Here is a 19,705-nt window from a genome sequence, read left to right on the forward strand (position 1 = left end):
TTAAGCAGCCCACTTATCAAGTCAAAATGATGATGAGATCTGTCATGCGTGAAGAAGTAGATTACTTGATGACTAATGGGTTTGCGAAAGTTAGTTGCAGTCCTTGGAGTTCTCCATGTCTGCAGGTATCAAAATCTGATGGTACATTTAGATTCTTGGTACATTTAGATACGGTAGTATTACCGTAAGGTGAATGACAGTTATCCATTACCGCGAATGGAAGATTGTATCGATAACATAGGATCTGCACGCTTTGTGACAAAGCTCGATATGCTGAAGGGATATTGGCAAATAAAACTTACTTCCCAAGCTTCTGATATTTCTGCTTTTGCAACCCAAGATCATTTCCTTCAATATAATACGATGCCTTTTGGAGATTTGCCTTTCGGAGATTTGGTTTTGCATGATGTTCCTAACTGTAGTGCTTATCTTGATGATTTAGTACTATATTCGTTGAGTTGGTTTATTGAAAACTGTGTTCGAACGCCTAGAGCAGGGGTTTTCAAAGTGTGAGGCGCGCCTCCCCTGGGGGGCGCCAGAGCATGTCAGGGGAGGCGCGGGAAAAAATATTATATAATAAAAATATAATTATTAAGTTTAATTATTATATGTATATTTTATTATATTTAAACGTTTTAAATAAACAAAGCTAAAAAAAAATACGTCAAAAGTAAGAAAACCTTTTTTACCCAGAAGGCCATAGCTGTGAATTCGCTTCTGTTTGGCAAGCCCGCCAATACAGGTATATGCCTGCTAATACAATGGATCGGTTTCTGAGACCCCCTGATTCAAAGCCTTCAAGTTCAGGACTTAAACCCAAAAGACGACGATATGATGATCAGTATTTGAGTTTAGGATTTACGTAGACAGGACCAGCTGATGAACCACGACATTTATGTGTGGTTTGTCAAGATATTTTGGCTAATGACAGCATGAGACCCGCTAAACTTCGGCGACACCCTGAAACCAAGCATGATGAAGTAGCAGGAAAACCTCCAGAATTTTTCAAGAGAAAACTTCAAACCCTTCAAGGTCTGAAAAAATTGTTGAAGATTTTTCCAAATTAAATGGAAAGTCCACTGAAGCTTCATATCGCGTTGCATTGCGTATTGCCAAGGCAGGCGAAGCATATACCACCGGGGAGACGTTAATTCTGCCGGCAGCAAAAGACATTTGTTCTGTGATGCTAGGAGAGGCAGCGGCTTTTAAGATCGATTCTGTCCCACTCTCTGACAACACAATAAGTCGGCGCATCTCAGATATGGCACAGCATGTGAAGGAACAAGTTTTAGACGGCGTCAGTCACAGCCCATTTTTTGCACTCCAGATCGACAAATCCACAGATGTGGCCAGCTGCGCTCAGCTGTTAAAATATGTGCGGTACGTGAAAAACATGGACATTCACGAAGAGTTTCTATTTAGTAGTCCTTTGCCCACCCACACAACAGGTGAACAAATTTTTAACCAGCTGAACGAATTTGTGAGAAAGAACCATGTAGAGTGGGAACGCTGCTGTGGCATATGCAGCGATGGGGCAAAATCAATGACGGGCCGCCAAAGTGGTTTCATATCGAGAGTTAAAGAGGTAGCTCCGAATGCCATATGGACCCACTGCACTATTCATAGACAAGCCTTAGCTGCCAAGAAAATGCCAAATGATCTTCGGAGTGTCCTTGAGGAAGCTGTGAAAATTATTAACTTCATAAAAACATGACCTCTAAATGCTCGTCTTTACCACATTTTATGCGATGAATTGGGAGCGCATTACAAACAGCTGCTTTTGCACACTGAAGTCCGCTGGCTGTCTCGGGGCAGAGTTCTTACACGACTTTTGGATTTGCATGAGGAAGTACTACTTTTTCTGTCAAATGTGCAATCCACACTGGTGGTGCAGCACATGAGTGATTTGAGCTGGATCTCAAGGTTGGCTTATTTGTCGGACATATTCGAATGCCTCAACGCGCTTAATTTATCATTGCAGGGCAGAGACTGCAATGTGTTTTTGGCATTTGAGCAAGTTTCCTCTTTCCGGAGAAAGATGGATCTATGGGCCACTCGTGTGGAGAAAGGATGCTTAGACATGTTTCCCACGCTGGCTGACTTCATGCAAGAGACAGGGTTGGTGGTTCATATTCAGCCTTTGGTCGCTGAACACCTAAGGGGGCTGTGTCAGCAATTCACACACTACTTTTCCAACGAGACAATCCAGGATGAGTGGATTCGCAATCCATTCAAGTTCAAGCCAGCAGAAAGTGACGTACTGTCTATCCAAGATGAAGAGGCTTTGATTGATCTAACTAGTAATCATGAACTGCAGCAAATGATTACACACTCTTCCATTGAACATCTCTGGCTTTCCGTTCAAAATGAATTTCCTGAACTTACACAAAAAGCACTGAGGAAACTTTTAGCATTTGTTTCAACGTATTTGTGCGAATCAGGATTTTCTGCTTTGACTTTCATCAAGAACAAATATCGCTCACGTCTTCAAGTGGAGGATGACCTTCGCCTCTTTCTGACGTCACTACAACCACGAATTATTAATAATTATTATTATTAATTAGTCTTCTCTGTGCAGCAAGGAAACAACTGCATACCGCCCACTAAGGTAGGAATATAATTATGTAAGCATATTAATCAATAGTAGAGATATTTACATTTTGGTGTGTTTAAAGTTCTTTCAACCACTCTGTTACAGATCATCTGACTGTTTTGACTGGGATGGACAGTTCTTGGATCTGTTCTATACATATTGAACCATCATCCTAGTTTTAAAAACGTTATATTAAAATACTTGTTATTACTCTGTAAATAATTGCACTTTCATGCAAATGATGATAAAAGTGAGTTAACAGTCTGATATCTGTCTGTGTCTTTATATATACTGTATATATATATATATATATATATATATATATATATATATATATATATATATGTGTGTGTGTGTGTGTGAGTTTGGGAGGAGGGGGGCGCCAATGGATAAGTAGTGTCAAAAGGGAGGCCCACTGTCTTAGACTTCGAAAAACCCTGGCCTAGAGAAAGCAAACTTGACACTCTATCTTGCTAAATGTGAGTTTGGAAAAGCATCTGTTACTTACCTTGGTGAGGAGGTTGGCCAGGGCCAAGTACGTCCAGTGAAGGCGAAAGTCACAGCGATCACAGTTTCCCATTCCAACTACCCGCAGAGAATTGCGGAGATTTTTAGGCATGTCAGGCTATTATCATAGCTTTTGCAAGAACTTCTCCACTGTTGTGAATCCTCTCACCTCTCTGCTTAGTCCGTCCAAGTCTTTTGTGTGGTCTGATGAATGTCAGCATGCTTTTGAGTCTGTCAGGACGTTGTTGTGTAATGCACCGGTTTTATAGGCACCAGATTTTACTCGTAATTTTAAACTTGAGGTGGATGCAAGTACTGTAGGTGCTGGAGCTCTCCTTATTCAGGAGGATGAAAAAGTAATCGAGCACCCTATTAGTTAATATTCACGTAAGTTCAATAAGCATCAGTTGAACTATTCGACTATCGAAAAAGAGACCCTTGATCTTCTGCTTGCATTGCAGCATTTTGAAGTTTATCTGGGTTCGAGTAATCTTCCTGTGGTGGTGTACACTGATCATAATCCACTTGTGTTTTTAAACTGTATGTGCAATCACAATCAATGCTTAATGCGTTGGGCACTTGTCACACAGAGCTATAACCTGGAGATCAGACATAAGAAGGGTTCTGAGAATGTCTTAGCTGATGCTCTCTCGAGGGCATAGATTATGTCTAGTGCTTATTGTTTTTTTGTTTGTTTTTTTAACAAAACAAGTTTGTTCATAAGGGTGAGAGTGTTACGGTTGCCGTATATTGGTGGGATTTTTGCATTCTGTTCTCTCTCTCTCTCACCATCTCTGCCTGTCGTATCCTTTAGGTCCGCCTTCGCGGAAGCCGATTGGTCGGGAGACCAGTCACTCATCATTGGGTGACGTGGCGCTGTCACATAAAAGGACGCCCGGGAGAGTGGATGACAGAGCGCTATTCTTTTGATCCCGTTTTTGCCGACATGATTTTGTTATTCGTTGCTTTTGCTCAACTTTCGTTTAGATAAAATTATTTAGTATTATTTCTGCCCATTTTTGAACTACTTTGTGATTTTTGTACATCTTAATTTCGATTGTTTGTTTCTTTTTTGGTCCAACTCTTACCTGGCAAACAAAGAGATTATATTGAGAGTTCACTTTGTCCTTAGAGTAAGATGGACAGGGCAGATGTCGTAGGACTTCCATCATACAAACACGTAGTCAATCCATAAGCTCCTTTCACACAGTGATACCGGTAAATATCCGGAAAATTTCCAGAACGACTTTACCGGTAAATTAAAAAAAGCGCTGTTCACACAGGCGAGGACGTTACGGAATTTTTCCGGAAAAGAGCATTCACACATCCATCGCAAAATGCCGGTAAATTCTGACATCATTAACCAGAAATGACCTCTTAACGGCTATGCTTGTGTTTGTAAACATTTGACTACATTACAAACTCTTTGGATGAATCAGTATTGAGTACAACTCTAATGAAATCATAGGGTAACACTTTCGCATGTCGAGATGTTCATGATATGTGTGTGTGCTGGCGCTATGGGCGCTCACGGGCAACGGATTATCATAAACATTTTATCGATAATTATTTACACAGTTAGCATTAAGAAGGAACATAGAAACATTATTTGACTAACATCTAGCAGCTAAATGTGTCTGGAAAAATATTCAAAGGCTTTTATTCTCATAAACCATGCGGACGTGAATGCGTCTGACTGTTCTGATTGGCTAAAGCAGGTGTCTCAAGTCAGCACGTTCTAGACGTGGACGCGCTCTTTCCGGCAAGCTTCCTTCTGCATTCACACAGTGCAGCATTCCGGCAAATTACGGGCAATGTTACAACTTCTCTTTCCGGAAAATAGCCAGAACGAATTTACCGGTATTTTCAAAAAGGGCCTGTTCACACATACAACCTTTCCGGAAAATTGCCGGTAATTTTCCGGAAAGGTCTGTATGTGTGAAAGGGGCTATTGTTTAAAACACCAGGTAAGAAGTGAATGCCACTTATGTATTTGTTTGGTTTTCATAGAGTTTGGTAAAGGTAAGATTACGGCGCTTGGCGCTGAAGATTTTTCTTTTCATGCTTCTAGCGAGGTAAGGGGTTTGCTTATGAGTTCGAATTGCTTTGTTATATTTATTTCTTTGATTTGGCTTCACTAGCGTCCCCTTACTCTTGAGTTGACCTCATTTTGTTTGATACTTTGTTTCATTTGTTCCTTTATTATTATTGTAAATCATCTCTTCTTATTGTATATATATTTGGGCATTATTCTGATTTCATTTTTTGTACATTAAATCACCTTTGTTGTTTGTGTCTTTTACTTTCACCCATCACTTGTAAAAGTATCACACCTTTTAAATGTTATTACTTTTACCTTAGACCAGGGGTGGGCAAACTCGGTCCTGGAGTTCCCACAGTTTGGCTCCTACTCTAATCAAACACACCTGCTTATAGATTCTAGTGATCTTGAAGACACTGATTAGCTTGTTCAGGTGTGTTTGACTAGTGTTGGAACAAAACTCTGCAGGGACACCGGCCCTCGAGGATCAAGTTTGCCCATCCCTGCCCTAGACTAACATCAAAGAGGTTGTAACAGTGGCAAGGATGCATGGCACTTCTACAAAAATTATTACTTCATGGATATGTGCAATAACTAATATAAAAGATATGCTATTGGGATTTTTTTTTCTTTGCATTTTATTTAACCTATGTGTAAAAGTCCAATGTATCTACCTTTGTTAAACGTGTTTTTGTAGGAAGTTAAATGCAGAGGTTTTTAAATTAAATTTTATTTATTTACTTTTTAAATTACACACGTGTAGTGTAATATATATAATTTTTATATCATATTTAAAATTTTAATAATATTTATTACTATTATCTCCTTGTTTTGGGCTCTGATTTGTTGCTTTTTTATTTATTTTTTATTATTTATTATTTTCGCCAGGGGTGGGTCGGCTGGGGAGATAATAGAAAATGCAGTTGATTGATATCCTTGTGTGATGGTGTAGTGCAGCTGATTGAAATGAGTAACCAAAATGTGATGGTGCTGTGCAGCTGATTGGCATTGACATCGGCCAATTGGCACGTAGCACCGCCTTTTTAAACCTGATTGGCCGGTGCTTGGGATACGTCACGTCCGACTCCGACGCACTGGTTTGGGTGTCTGTAGCCGCGGCTACAGGTAGAGGCTCTGCGCTCGTTCTGAATTTTTTAAGTTGTTTGAATCGACCCACGTTAAGCTCTCTTTTGGCATTGTTCTAGTGCATCGTGTGACGGTGGCTTTTCCCTTGGCTGTGGTGGCTGGATGACTGTTCAGTTGCAGGTATGTGATGGCTTTGAACTGGCTGATGTAATGGGGTTTAGCCGCATTTTAACCTGCGTGTTTCATGCTGTACAGCTATTAATTCCGGCACCTCGCTGTATTGTATCGACCAACGCGTGATTAGAACGTGTCTGAGTGTGCGCCCATTGGTAAGTGAAGCACGTATGATATGGTGTGATCATTTAAAGGACCATGTTAATGGGCTTGTTGGCGCTTTTCCTCCTTAGGATCCTCCCTTTTCCCCTTTCTTTCTCTCTTACGTCGGATCTTCCTCTGGTATCATTTGCTTACTAGCTCCCGTGTTCATCGCTATTGCCGTGGTTACCGGAGACCGTCTGCAACTGCTGCTAATGCTAACGGTGGCGTATTGGCTGCCGCTTGGACACCACCAATGCAGCTGCTAGCGGGGACTGCCTGCAATAACTCTTAGCGTGCTGCTTTGTGCTCCCCTTCATTCTTTCATTTGTTTATTTGTGTTGGATAATCGATTTGTCAACATTAGCATTCTTCTGTTTTTTTGTTGTGTCTTTATTTATGCAAAGTATTGATTTGTTTTTCGTTATTAAGAGTATTCTTTTGTGAGTTTAGTCTTATTTCTAGTAACAGTTAATGTTGGGTCTAGTGTAGGTCAGATGGTGTAAATACAGCTGTAGCTATCTTTCAATTAGATCATGTAGAGTAGGTGTTAACCTGATTGACCCACTTATTTGTGTTTTGTTGGTTATTGATTTTTATTTTTATTTATTTCAGGAACTGAGGTTTCCCCCGGTGGATGACGGGTCACTTTCCACTGGTGGTGGGGTTTCTCTATCGTGTGCTGTGGACACTGAGTGCGTGATAGCGGGATTTTTGAGTGCACTGTGGTGTGTGCGTGTTTTGGGGTAAAGTCTGTCCACTCGTACCCAGTCAGTGGGAACCTCCAATCCTGGTTTGGTTTTGTTTATTTATTGCTTCTTGTGTTTAATAATGAAGTGGGAGTTTTTGATGTGTTTTTAAGAACCGTACTATTTGATAGTTTTATTCCAAATAAATATTTTTGTACTTTTTCATTAACTCACGTCTCTGTGCCTTTCTGGGAGAAACGAACCTGTGTCCTTTTCTAATAGTTGTTTCCCTGGGTAACTCCTGGGGTGGCGTAGTCGGTTATTTTTATTTTAAGAGATTTAAACCCTACTCTATACCCTCGTCACACTTGTCTAAAACTATGTATGCTAGATTATTTTCAACTGTTCAATAAAAATTAAACCACAAAAAAGCAGCGATAGTACAGCAAGAATTGTGGGACATGGAGGACAACCTTGTCACATACTGTGTCTCCAGCTTCACATGCCAGCTTTGTCACCTTGGCATCAGTAGAGTTGTACAAGCTTCAAATTAACACCAGATCTCAGGTATTCTGAAGTAGTTTTAATAAAGTAATAAAAATCATGAACTGCCAATCTTGTTAACAATTTTTACTCCAGGTAAAAGCATTCCTGATGTTTTGCCAGAGGGTGGATGTCTAAATAAAATCTCGGAGGAACTGCTGCCACATGTCGATAAAGTTGCTGAACTTTATGAGACAGAACTGAGGTCTTTGCTTACTAGACATTAAATATTTGGAAAAGTTAGAGGCAGACCTGAGGAAACACCACCTGTTGAACACCACTACGCTGAACTGTACCCCGATATATTTATATATATCAGGGTTCAACGCTAAGGATTTTTTTCTACTGGCCCGATCGGACTAGTGGTTCAGATTTTTACTTGCCCTGCCAATATTGCCACTGGCCCCACCAAAAAAAGTTAATAGCTATTTCTTAGCCACAAATTTTAAAAAAAAGGTCAAAATGTTTGTAAATCTAGATATTTAATATTTTAAATATACTATAAAACTATAAAATATTTTAAAAAGTGTTTTGCAAACAAAAATAGCAAAATGCGCAGGTATTTTATTGCAAAACAAAGGATGACTTACCTGCCAAACTAACGGCAAACTGTATAAAACATCACTTCATTTTTTTTTTGTCGTGGTGTACCCTCGTAAATGTCTGCTTCCAAGAAGTTAGAGACAAATGTTTTCCTCTAGCATCATCCCTTGATGTTGCCGCCAGGTTGCTGTCTCTTAGCTGTACTGGTTGTTACGGAAAAAAATAGCATGCTCACAACATCCAATCAGATAAGAGGAACCGAGAAGGTAGCATTTAAAGGCTTAAAAACACAAACGGTTTCTCCATTCTGACTGTATTTGCACGCGTTTGACAAATAGTCACAGGCAAATGAAACTTTAATGACAGGGCATTTGTGGCCCGATCGGGCCAGTAAGGATCCTGTCTACTGTCCCGAGTATCTCACACGCTGGCCCCAGGCCAGTCCTTATTGTTGAGCCCTGTATATACTGTCTGGATCTCATCAACACAACAAGATGCACAGCGTAAACCACAAGTAACACTGGATTAAGATCTACATCTATTAGCTGATCTATTTGTGAAAAACTCACATTTGAAGACATTTCAGCTATTATACAAGGCTTTCAAAGCCTTGAGTGTCTAATAGACCTATATAATACTTTGTCCCAATCCCAATTCTATTTTTGTACCCCCTTCCCCTTCGCCCCTTCAAACCGATTGTGAAGGGAAAGGGCTTCAAAATTTACCCCTTAAGGCTGATTTATACTTCTGCGTCAAACGCCGGCGTATGCTACAGCGCTGATGCATAGTCCTTCGCCGTGGCCGTCGCCGACGTGCACCTCTCAAAAAATGTAACTACACGTCGCAACGACATGTAGCGTAAGCTCTGTGATTGGTCGGCTTGGTAGCGCTGACGAGTCTGGGCGGGACCGAGAGCCGCGCGAATGGTGCGAGCCTGATGGAGCGATTGTTTACAAGTGTGGAGTCCCGTGAAGGAGCTCCGGATGGAAAGTTTTGTTTTGTGTTTACCTCATAGTTAAAGTTGTTGCACGTCCGCCGGTTCCTGCCTCAAAATGAGCGAGTTTAAGTCACTTGTACATCACGGAAGCGTTCAGGGAAAGCAAAAAAGCAGCAATGAAACTCGACACAGAGGAACATTTACACCTCACTGCCAACTAGCGTTTCGGAAGTGTTAATGCAGACCGACAGAGACAGCGCGCAGAAGTATAAATGCACAGCTGCGCGCGTTGCATGCGCCGTGGGTTACTCCGGTCACCTGATGCAGAAGTATAAATCAGGCTTAAGAAATGTGCCAACACCTGCACACGTCTTCATATGTCATCGTGAGCTCTTGCTTCATATGAGATCAGACGATCACGACTGCTGTTTTAATTCCAGTTGTGTTATTTATTTGGTATTTACCTTCAGGAAATCATTGAAGGCATATAGCATGTTATTATAACGATATAATGTGGAAATAAGACCGTAACTGTACTGCGCATTTACAAAGTGGCCATATTCATCAATGTAAACACACGAAAACAACATTAACATTATAGCAGACACTGTAAAAAGCCCATTACCAGACACTAGACTTTTCTGACAGGGTATTCCAGTGTCATCGAGTGTCAGAATGTTGTGGGACTGCTGTACAGGAGTTATGATTAGGGATTATAGATAGCGAAAACTTGCTGTTTTTTATTCTAGCGTATTTTATCAGGTAGATCTCAATGAACTCCCCTGACTTGTTTCTGTTCTAGTGACAGGTATAGGGATGGCTAAAGAGAGCTATATGGCTTACTAAGAGCTCGACTATGGTGTCTAGAATGTCTATGGTAATTAGAATGTTCAGTTTACCTAGGTCGCGTGTTTTTGGACTGTAGGAGGAAACCGGGGGAAACTCACGCGAGCATGGGGAGAATGAGCAAACTCCACACCGAAATGTCAACTGCTTTAGTGGGGACTCACTTAAACTCTGCTGCTATTTGGGGATTTCCGCCTGGATTTTGCCTACCCAAATTTAAAAGCTTCCCAAATCCACATAAAGAGGTGTAAATGCAAAAATTTGGTATCATTTTAAAGAAAACCCTTTGAATTTTCATAAAACACTATTGAAAGTGTTTAAAATGACTGTATATGTTGTCTGTGTTATAATAAACACCTAAAAAAGAGGCGCTTTTTGTATTTTTTTTTTTATAACTCAAACTCAAATTTGAAAGTGTACCTTTTAGGTTCTGTGTGGTCTAGCGTGCTGTAATTTATGTTGGTGGTTCCTGCTCATGTCTGTAATCATAGGAAAAAAGAAAAATGTCTCTCCACCATAATCTATGCAAAAGTTATTGCATTCCAGCTGATGAGAGGTGCTGTACAAGCCACAGGCACCGATCCTTGTTTTCATATTTCACTATTCTTTTGTTTGATCAAACATAATTCACTGTGTTTGGACCACATCAGACATATAACAGGATTACTTATGCACATCACCTCAAAAACAGAGGAGAATGGCCCTGAAGGGCACAGCATAAGGTAAGAGATGACAGCTGTCTGTGCTATCTGGGGCTGCTTATTGATCATGAATGTATTGTTTACATTTCTGCACCATGGAAACACCACAATTCATTCAACAACTGTTTGGCATATGAATATAATTCAGTAAAACGAATGCTAGAACTGTATGAGCACCGGCAAGAGCTTTCATTTGAGCTATCACTTGTACATGTGTCATATGAAAAAATATGAAAATGAACCAATGTAAAATACCCAGCTCGGGTATCCAAAATACTGTGAAATTAAGTGTAAATAACTTTTATACAGTTGAATAAAAACCAAAGTGATGCATATGTGCATAAAATATAGATTCTACACTTTTAAACGAAACCACTTACGGGGGTCTGGTGCAACCCTAGCCCTTTAAATCGGAAAGCGAAAGTCGATGACGTCACAGACCCGGTACCGGGTCCGCAGAGTTTAAGTGTTAACCAGAGACATTCTTGCTGTGAGGCAACAGTGCTAACCACGGGGCTTCCTTGGTGTCCAATCTTAAAAGGAGGTGTTGTAGGGGTGGGAGGGGGATTCTTCAAGATGAAGCTAACTGAGGTAAGAATCACTAATTAATTATAGTGAGTTAGGTTTCATCAAGGAATCAGCATGTGATCCTCTCAAAAGTAGTTTATAAATAAACTTCACTTGAAAAACAGCCAAACTACCCGTGTTTTTGTGGACAAGGCCTCAATTTTGAGGACTCTGCTCTCCATTGTGAAGCTTCATGTGAGTGCTGAGGCTTATTTCATGTTTAAAGCTCTTTCCACACTCACTGCATCTAAAACACTCTCCTGAGTGAGTCTTCATGTGTTTGTTAATGGCGTCTTTGCGTGTGACACTTTCCACACTGATCACATGTGAACACTATGGTTCCGGTGTGACCGTCTATGTCAGGGGTGGCCAACCCTGTTCCTGGAGATCTACCTTCCTGCAGATTTCAGTTGCTACCCATATCAAACACACCTGCCTGTAATTATCAAGTGCTGTTCAGGTCCTAATTAATTGGTTCAGGTGTGTTTGATATGGGTAGCAACTGAAATCTGCAGGAAGGTAGATCTCCAGGAAAAGGGTTGAGCACCCCTGGTCTATGTGGTTCATGAGGTTAGCTTTGGTCGTGAAGCTCTTTCCACACTGAGCCCATGCAAACAGCTTCTCTCCGGTGCGAGTTATCATGTGGGGTTTGAGTTTGTCTTTATATGAGAAACTTTTACCACACTCAGTGCATCTGTAAGGTTTCTCTCCAGTGTGAATCCTCATGTGGATTTTAAGGTTTTGTTTTTGAGCAAAACTCTTCCCAACTGTGTGCAAGTAAAACTTCTTCCTCCATCGTGAGTTCTCATGTGGACTTCAAGGCTGCCAGTTTGCTTAAAACTCTTTCCACACTGTTGGAATGTGTACAGCCCCTGTCCAGTGTGAATTCTCATGTGCACTGTTAAGTTTCCTGTAGTATAGAAACACTTTCCACACTGTTCGCAGGTGTAAGGTTTCTCATTAGTGTGAACTCTCATGTGAACATCAAGCTTTGGCCTTTGACTGAAACTCTTTCCACACTGTTTACTGCTGAAATTACACCTAGATTTGGATTTCCGAGGTCTTCCGCGTGATGAAGTCTTCTGAGTCAGTGTGGGTTTTCCATCAGTCGTCATGTCTTGCTGTTTCTCTTCCATTTCATTCTGTAGATGGGTCTCTTCTTTCAGCACCTTCAGGTCTTAAAGGGCACCTAGGTTACCCTTTTTTTCAGATTTAATGTAAGTCTGTTGCGTCTCTAGAATGTGTATATAGAGTTTCAGCTCAAAACACCCATCAGATTTTTCATTATACCTTTAACAAGATGCTGTTTTATACTGATTTCTAGCAGGGGGTGGTTTTGTTGTACTGCGACTTTAAGGCGAGTTCTGCCTGCCTACGGTTTCTACGTGCCTTCCCGCGTGCTTTAATCTCCTCCCTTGGCTGCGTCAGACAACAGACAGACTTAAAGGAAGAAGGTCTCACGTAGCGTTTGTGAGAAATACTACAGTAAGAACTAACCTTTACTAATCAGTATTGTGAAGTTGTATTGATGAGTCACACACACACACACAGGCAGACAGACAGAGCGCGCTTAGCTTAGCACTGTTTTTGCACTCAAATGTGACAGGATACAGGCTAACCTCTAGTGCTGTGTGGCTATTTGTTATGCTAATGTACAAAATAAACCTGATTTAACTTCCACAAACCGGGATTGAAGCATCTTCTTTTATAATTGTTCTGACACGCGGCTGTGCTGATGAAGTAAATCGCTGTAATTAATTACACACTTTAATTAAACACTTTAAACATGTGAAACTTACTCTTAATCACATTTGATGATGATTGCTGATCCTAGCGAACAGAACAGACCTTGCTGTCAATCAATTCGGTGGGATCGCACTCCTACGTAAAGTTGCGGTGGGTCTGAAAACCTAATTGGTCCACCGTTTTTATGTTGATAAATTGAAAAAAAAGGACTTGGTGTGTTTATATCACCCCAATATGACGGTCTATACACTATATATACACATATGTTTGTCCAAATAGCTTGAAAAGTAGATTTTTCACCATAGGTGCCCTTTATAAAAAAAAGTGAACTTTAGTATGAAGGCACAAAGCGACAAGCATGAAATTGATGTTTCACCCAAAAATTAAAATGACCCAACCATTTACTCTCCGTCATGTGGTGTAACGAACCCTTTTTTTTATCAACACAAAATAATTCATAGAGGGAACGCAACATAAGGAGGACACATGAACTAAGTTGTCTAAATTAATACATTTATTACAACCGAAACGATCAAACAAATCATGCGTCACAATTAAAAAGGAAAGAATAAAGAATCGATAACTCACGTTCTCCAACAAATATACAACACTAACCAAAGACTAACAACCCAACAATTAACAAACTAGAGCAAAGTAAGACTTAAAGGGCCATGACACCCCCCTCTTTCGGTTAAAGTCTACTTCAGAATTTTTTCTAAAGATGCATGATTAATGGACGTGGAGCTCCGCGAGCATCGGGCAGGAGTGGGCGAAGCCAGCAGGGGAGAAGGGGAGCGAATAACTGCTGTTGTCAGTTAGCTCACAAAATGAGACACAAAGAGGAGACGCATGAGTTTATAGTTTACAAAGTTAAAATGCAAAGAAATGAACAGTGATTTAATGCCCTGCTACATTTGTTATTTGTAATTTCATATACAGACAACAACAATTTATATCATTATAAAGATAAGTGTGTTCATTTAAACCCTATAACTTCTCCCTCAATCCCCGTATCCAGCAGACTCAGTGCAGCAGGTCTCCTGACCCGTCTATTTTAACCATTAGCCCTGCTGGTAATCTGGAGGATTTAGGCGAACACAGCAGCTTGGCGATGTGTCTGAATGTGAACGAACTCCTGATGAAAGACAGCGTCCGCTATTCTCTGATTCTCGTGCTGCTCTCCCGACAAAAATGCTAGCAGCACGCACACAGCTTTGCTGTATGATCGGCCCTGACAAGATCGCGGGGGAAAACATGCAACAAACCCCGTGGATCATGGAAACAAACGCATATGAGCCTTCATGAACGGCTAAATACTGTGCCGTGGTTTCCGTGTCTCTCAGCTCGGGCTTGACACTGGCAGGTCTGGCAGGTATCATGAATAATTAAGCAGCCGGCTCTTCTCATAGTATAAGAAAACTCCGCTATGAATAATAATGAGAAACTGACGCGTCATCATTGCACTTGCAGTTCTGCGCTACGTCGCCGATTTTGATCCCGCCCCAAAAATCATTTTAAACCCGGAAGCTGAAATTAGCTGACAAAAGCTCAAAATGATCGTTTACCCCACAATTAAAGCTGACAGGTGCTAACATTGTCTTAACTTATGCTCAACACACACACATCTGTTAATACAAAAAAAAAAAGTTCTCCGGGGTGTCCTGAACCTTTAAAGAAAACAAAATAGTAAATTAAAGAGAATAAAAGAAGCTTGATGGCTGGCAGTGAAGTCTCCTCTGTCTCAGCTCAAGGCTGGTCCGTATTTATAGCCAATTTCAATAAGCGCAACTCGCCACAGGTGCGCAAAGGCGGACTCTATAGGACAGGCCCGGATTGGCTAATCGGGAGGACTGGGAGAATTCCCGGTGGGCCGGTCCGTTTTTTGGCCGTGAGGGCCGGTGTCCCTAGCTCCGGAATCTGTTGCTCTCAGCAGTCACACTTTTTAAATTAATGTATTTATTTCCTTTTCCACAGCCTTCTTATTCATTATTTTACCGCAGCTCTGCTCTTTTTATATATTACCAACCTGCAGGTTAATGATTATATAAATCATATTGGTCACCTTACAATATACAGCTGTTGTGGTCCAGTGGTTAGCGCGTTAGATTTCAACACCACCGACCCGGGTGTGATCCCTATCTGAATATGCAATTTTTTTTTTTTATTGTTAAGAAATATAATACTGTAAGGGTTGTTGAATATTTGAAGTTTTAAAGCAGCTGTTTTCTCAAAAAAAGACGTGGTAGTGTAATTAGAAACGGAATTGGAAATGACCTTATTTTAATGTAACTTAGTCAGTCGTGAACTGAGGTGGGCCGGTCTAAGGCTTGAAACTCCAGGGCCCGGTTTTTCAAAAGGTTTAATCCGGATAAAATTGATCCAGATTTAGTAATCCTGTTTTTGCGATCCGTGATCACGTAATCCAGCTTACTTTTTGAGCCAGTTTTTCAAAGCAACATCGGATTGGATCAATCTGATCCGGATAGGAACTTTTCAGGATCACTAAATCTGGATAACCAGTGCTCAAACAGCATAGGACATCACAGTGTAGAACTATAGATATGTAGAGTGACAAGTAGAATAGCCAGCGTGGGGCCAATATAACTTTATTTTTATTTGAAATGAAAACTAAGAAAATTTTATAAATATTAAATTAATAATAATAATAATAATAAATAAGAAAAACAAGAAAAAGCCCACCCCATCCTCTTCCAGCAGTCCGCTTATCTTAGACCTACAACACAAACACTGTATATTGAGGATATTTATAATAAGTTTCAAATATAGATGTAAATTTAAAAAAAGACTTAATGTCAAAAACTCCACAATAATTTCAGACTTCCTCATCTGATGTGGAGAGAGCAGCTTGTCTGAGCGTAGCCTTTAGGAGGCGAATCTCAAGTCATTGGCCTTGGTTTGCTGCATTTTGAGTCAGAATCAGTTGTTTCTCTGCCAGACGAAGCTGTGCTTCTGCTCTTTCAGTCTCTTTTTGCAATTGTTGATAGTGATATCAAAAATCAGCGATTGCCATTCTTTGCAAATTTTTTTGGGGTTATTCTGCAATCATTGCATGCATCACTAATAAATATTCTAAAAACAAAAATATTTTCCATTGTGATTAATATATATATATATATATATATATATATATATATATATATATATATATATATATCAATTATTGACAGAATAAAATTAATTGTTTTTGGTCAATTTTGACAACTGTTTGGGGGATTATTTTATGAGGTCAAGCTATTTCTACTTTGCTGTAGGCCTATACTGAAAGGCTGAATACATTAAAGCCTATACTCACTATAGCCTGACAGATGAACAAATAAAATTAAAACCTTATAATGAAATAGTATATCCGGTAAGATACTGCATGATCCAAAAATAGTATTATTTAATAATTTTTTAAGTTTGCATTACATTTTGGGCATGAAATCCACGCTAAATCCACCCTTCTGATAGGATCAGTTTAAGCAGTATTTACAGCTCATCGGTTCTGAGATCGGCCTGAAAGAATTTGCTGGACTGAATCATTCTGTTCATTAAGAAGAACCGCTTTAAATTGATTCATTTGAACAATTCCTTTTGAACGATTCATTTGCTATTTGGCCATGAGATATTGCGATGGTCAGTTAGGGGTTAAGTTAAAAAAAAAAAGATAAAATTAAAACAATCTGTTAAATGCCATATTCCAGTATTTTTACGCGCATGCATCTTTTTAAAAACTATTTATCGGGCGAAAAATTGAAGAATTAAGTTATGCAAAACAAGAAACCATTTCAGACCATGGATCTCTATATATCTATAACGTTTATTTTTGTAATAAAAGCAAAAAAATTATCATTTTGATTCAATAATTTTTTCCAAAAAAAATTTTTACCTGCGCACTTTAAGTTGGTTTTGTCATTTACGGTCTCGTTTAATTAATAGTATAATATTTTAATGGCTTTGAAGTAAGCACACATTCCCCTGAGCAGAAATCCATCTGATTCACTAGTGATGAAAGTATATATATATATATATATATATATATATATATATATATATATATATACAGTTGAAGTCAGAATTATTAGCCCCCCTGAATTATTAGCGCCCCTGTTTATTTTTTCCCCAATTTTTTGTTTAACAGAGGGAAGATTGTTTCAGCACATTTCTAAGCATAAGAGTTTTGAAAACCTTTTTCTAATAACTGATTTATTTTATCTTTACCATGATGACAGTAAATAATATTTGACTTGATATTTTTCAAGACACTTCTAGCTTCAAGTGACATTTAAATGCTTAACTAGGTTAATAAGATGAACTAGGCAGGTTAGGGTAATTAGGCAAGTTATTGTATAACGATGGTTTGTTCTGTACACTATCGAATCAAAATTAGCTTAAAGCTAATAATTTTGTCCCAAAAATAGTTTTTAAAAAATTCAAAACTGCTTTTATTCTGGCTGAAATAAAACAAATAAGATTTTTTTTCTAGTAGAAAAAATATTGTCAGACATACTGTGAAAATTTCCTTGCTCTGTCAAACATCATTTGGGAAATATTTAAAAAAGAAAAAAAAAATCAAAAGGGAGCTAATAATTCTGACTTCAACTGTATACACAATTAGATTGACTTGAAAGTGACTATTTACTTTGACTTGCTTGAGACTTGAAGGTTATGACTTGAGACTTGCCCATGTGTGACCTCTGCTATACATACAAAGAAAAATAATACAATTAGAAAAATATGACTTTGCAACATTAAGCAGCATTAGGCATGAGCCAGTATAAGACACTGACTATATGATAACCTTGAATAAAAATATCACGGTTTCACTGTACTGCGATTACTGCTTTAAAATATATTCTTTTTAAATGTCTGGATAAAAAAAGAAGCTTTTTCCCCTTTAAACACGATATATTGTCTTTTCAAAAACTTTTACAATATTTTGAAGCAGAAAACATGTCAGGCTGAATCATTCAAATGAATCATTGACTTCTGCTGTCTTAATTTGTAATCAAAAACAATTATTAAATCGCTTGAGTAAAATAAGAATACTTTTTTTTTAGTTTTTTTGACAATTTAAAACAGCATCTTTGGATAACTTTCTGCCAGAGATGCTCTTGTTCTAAAACACTTAAAGCATAAAAAACCTTACATATACAGTTGAAGACAGAATTATTAGCCCCCTGTTTATTTTTTCCCCAATTTCTGCTTAACAGAAAGAATATTTTTTTCAACATATTTTTAAACATAATAGTTTTAATAACTCTTCCCTAGTAGCTGATTTATCTTTGCCATTGTAGCCGGGGCCGGTCTTTACGGCTCGACTACCCCTCTGCGTTGTGTTGTGTAAAGTAAAGAGCTGGAGTCTGTCTGCAGGTTCAGCGGTCTCATTTATTTAAGTGCTGCACAAACAGAGAACATGCAGTTAGTCTTCTCTTAAAACTCCTCTTACGCCTGCTACTGCTCGCTCTGCTCTGTCCTCCGACAGACTCAAGCAAGAACAAAACAGTAAATATAACATATTACATAATGAAAAAAGATAAGTCATTATAAAACTTTTAATTAATATAGTGAATATTTTAACTTCCCAATGCTTTACAAAAACTCCACTTAATATATAATATATAACATTTACCAGTATTTTATATAACACATTAAACATCAGACACATAAAACACAAAAAACAATACCTGCACAAACAGAGAACATGCAGTTAGTCTTCTCTTAAAACTCCTCTTACGCCTGCTACTGCTAAACATTCATACACAAAACAAATCGAAAATCAGCAATCAAAATAACGTTACACATTTCACAGGCTAAATTTCATGCTAATATTGTGCACTGCACTTCTCTTGGTTGAAACGACAGTTTGGCAGGTTAAAACACGATATAAAGAACCCAAACACACTCATATAACTCATGTACATGTTATATAACATATTATAACAAACTCACTTCATCTAAATTACATATTTTTGTACTTTATACACACTTTTCCACGGGACAGGAGTAATGCCTACCTCGCTCTGCTCTGTCCTTCGACAGACTGAAGCAAAGCGCGCGCTATGTCACTGACGTCATCGCGCCGACGCGTCAAAACAAAAATAAAACATTTTCTCTTTATTTCTTACATATTAATGACCAACAAAACAAAGATTTTGCGTGAATTTATAACGAAAACATAAATAAATTTAATACCTGTTACACCATGATGAAAGTAAATAATATTTGACTAGAAATTTTTCACGACACTTCTATACAGCTTAAAGTGACATTTAAAATCTTAACTAGATTAATTAGGTTAACTAGGCAGGTTAGGGTAATTAGGAAAGTTATTGTATGTCGATGGTTTGTATATATGTAGCTTAAATGGGCTAACAATTTTGTCCCTAAAATGGATTTAAAAAAATTAAAAACTGCTTTTATTCTAGCCAAAAAACAAATGAGACTTTCCCCGGAAGATAAAATATTATCAGACCTACTGTGAAAATTTCCTTGCTCTATTAAACATCATTTAGGAAATATTTAAAAAAAAGAACAAAAATTAAAAGGGGGGCTAATAATTCTGACTTCAACTGTATACTGTAGGAACGA

The 19,705-nt window shown here is 38.7% G+C and overlaps 2 long non-coding RNA genes across 2 annotated transcripts in view; both read left to right on the forward strand.

Moving 5' to 3' along the window:
• The window catches only part of LOC147845268 (uncharacterized), a 143,731-nt gene that overhangs the window by 28,760 nt on the left and 95,266 nt on the right, over positions 1-19,705 (forward strand). The window lies entirely within an intron of this gene.
• Positions 6,233-7,460, forward strand: LOC148682384 (uncharacterized). The gene is made up of 2 exons (XR_015942961.1): positions 6,233-6,556; positions 6,635-7,460. It is a non-coding gene; the product is annotated as an uncharacterized LOC148682384 (long non-coding RNA).

This window comes from Danio rerio, chromosome 4 (genome assembly GCF_052040795.2).
Source record: "Danio rerio strain M-AB ecotype USA chromosome 4, GRCz13ab, whole genome shotgun sequence".
Lineage (NCBI taxonomy): Eukaryota > Metazoa > Chordata > Actinopteri > Cypriniformes > Danionidae > Danio > Danio rerio.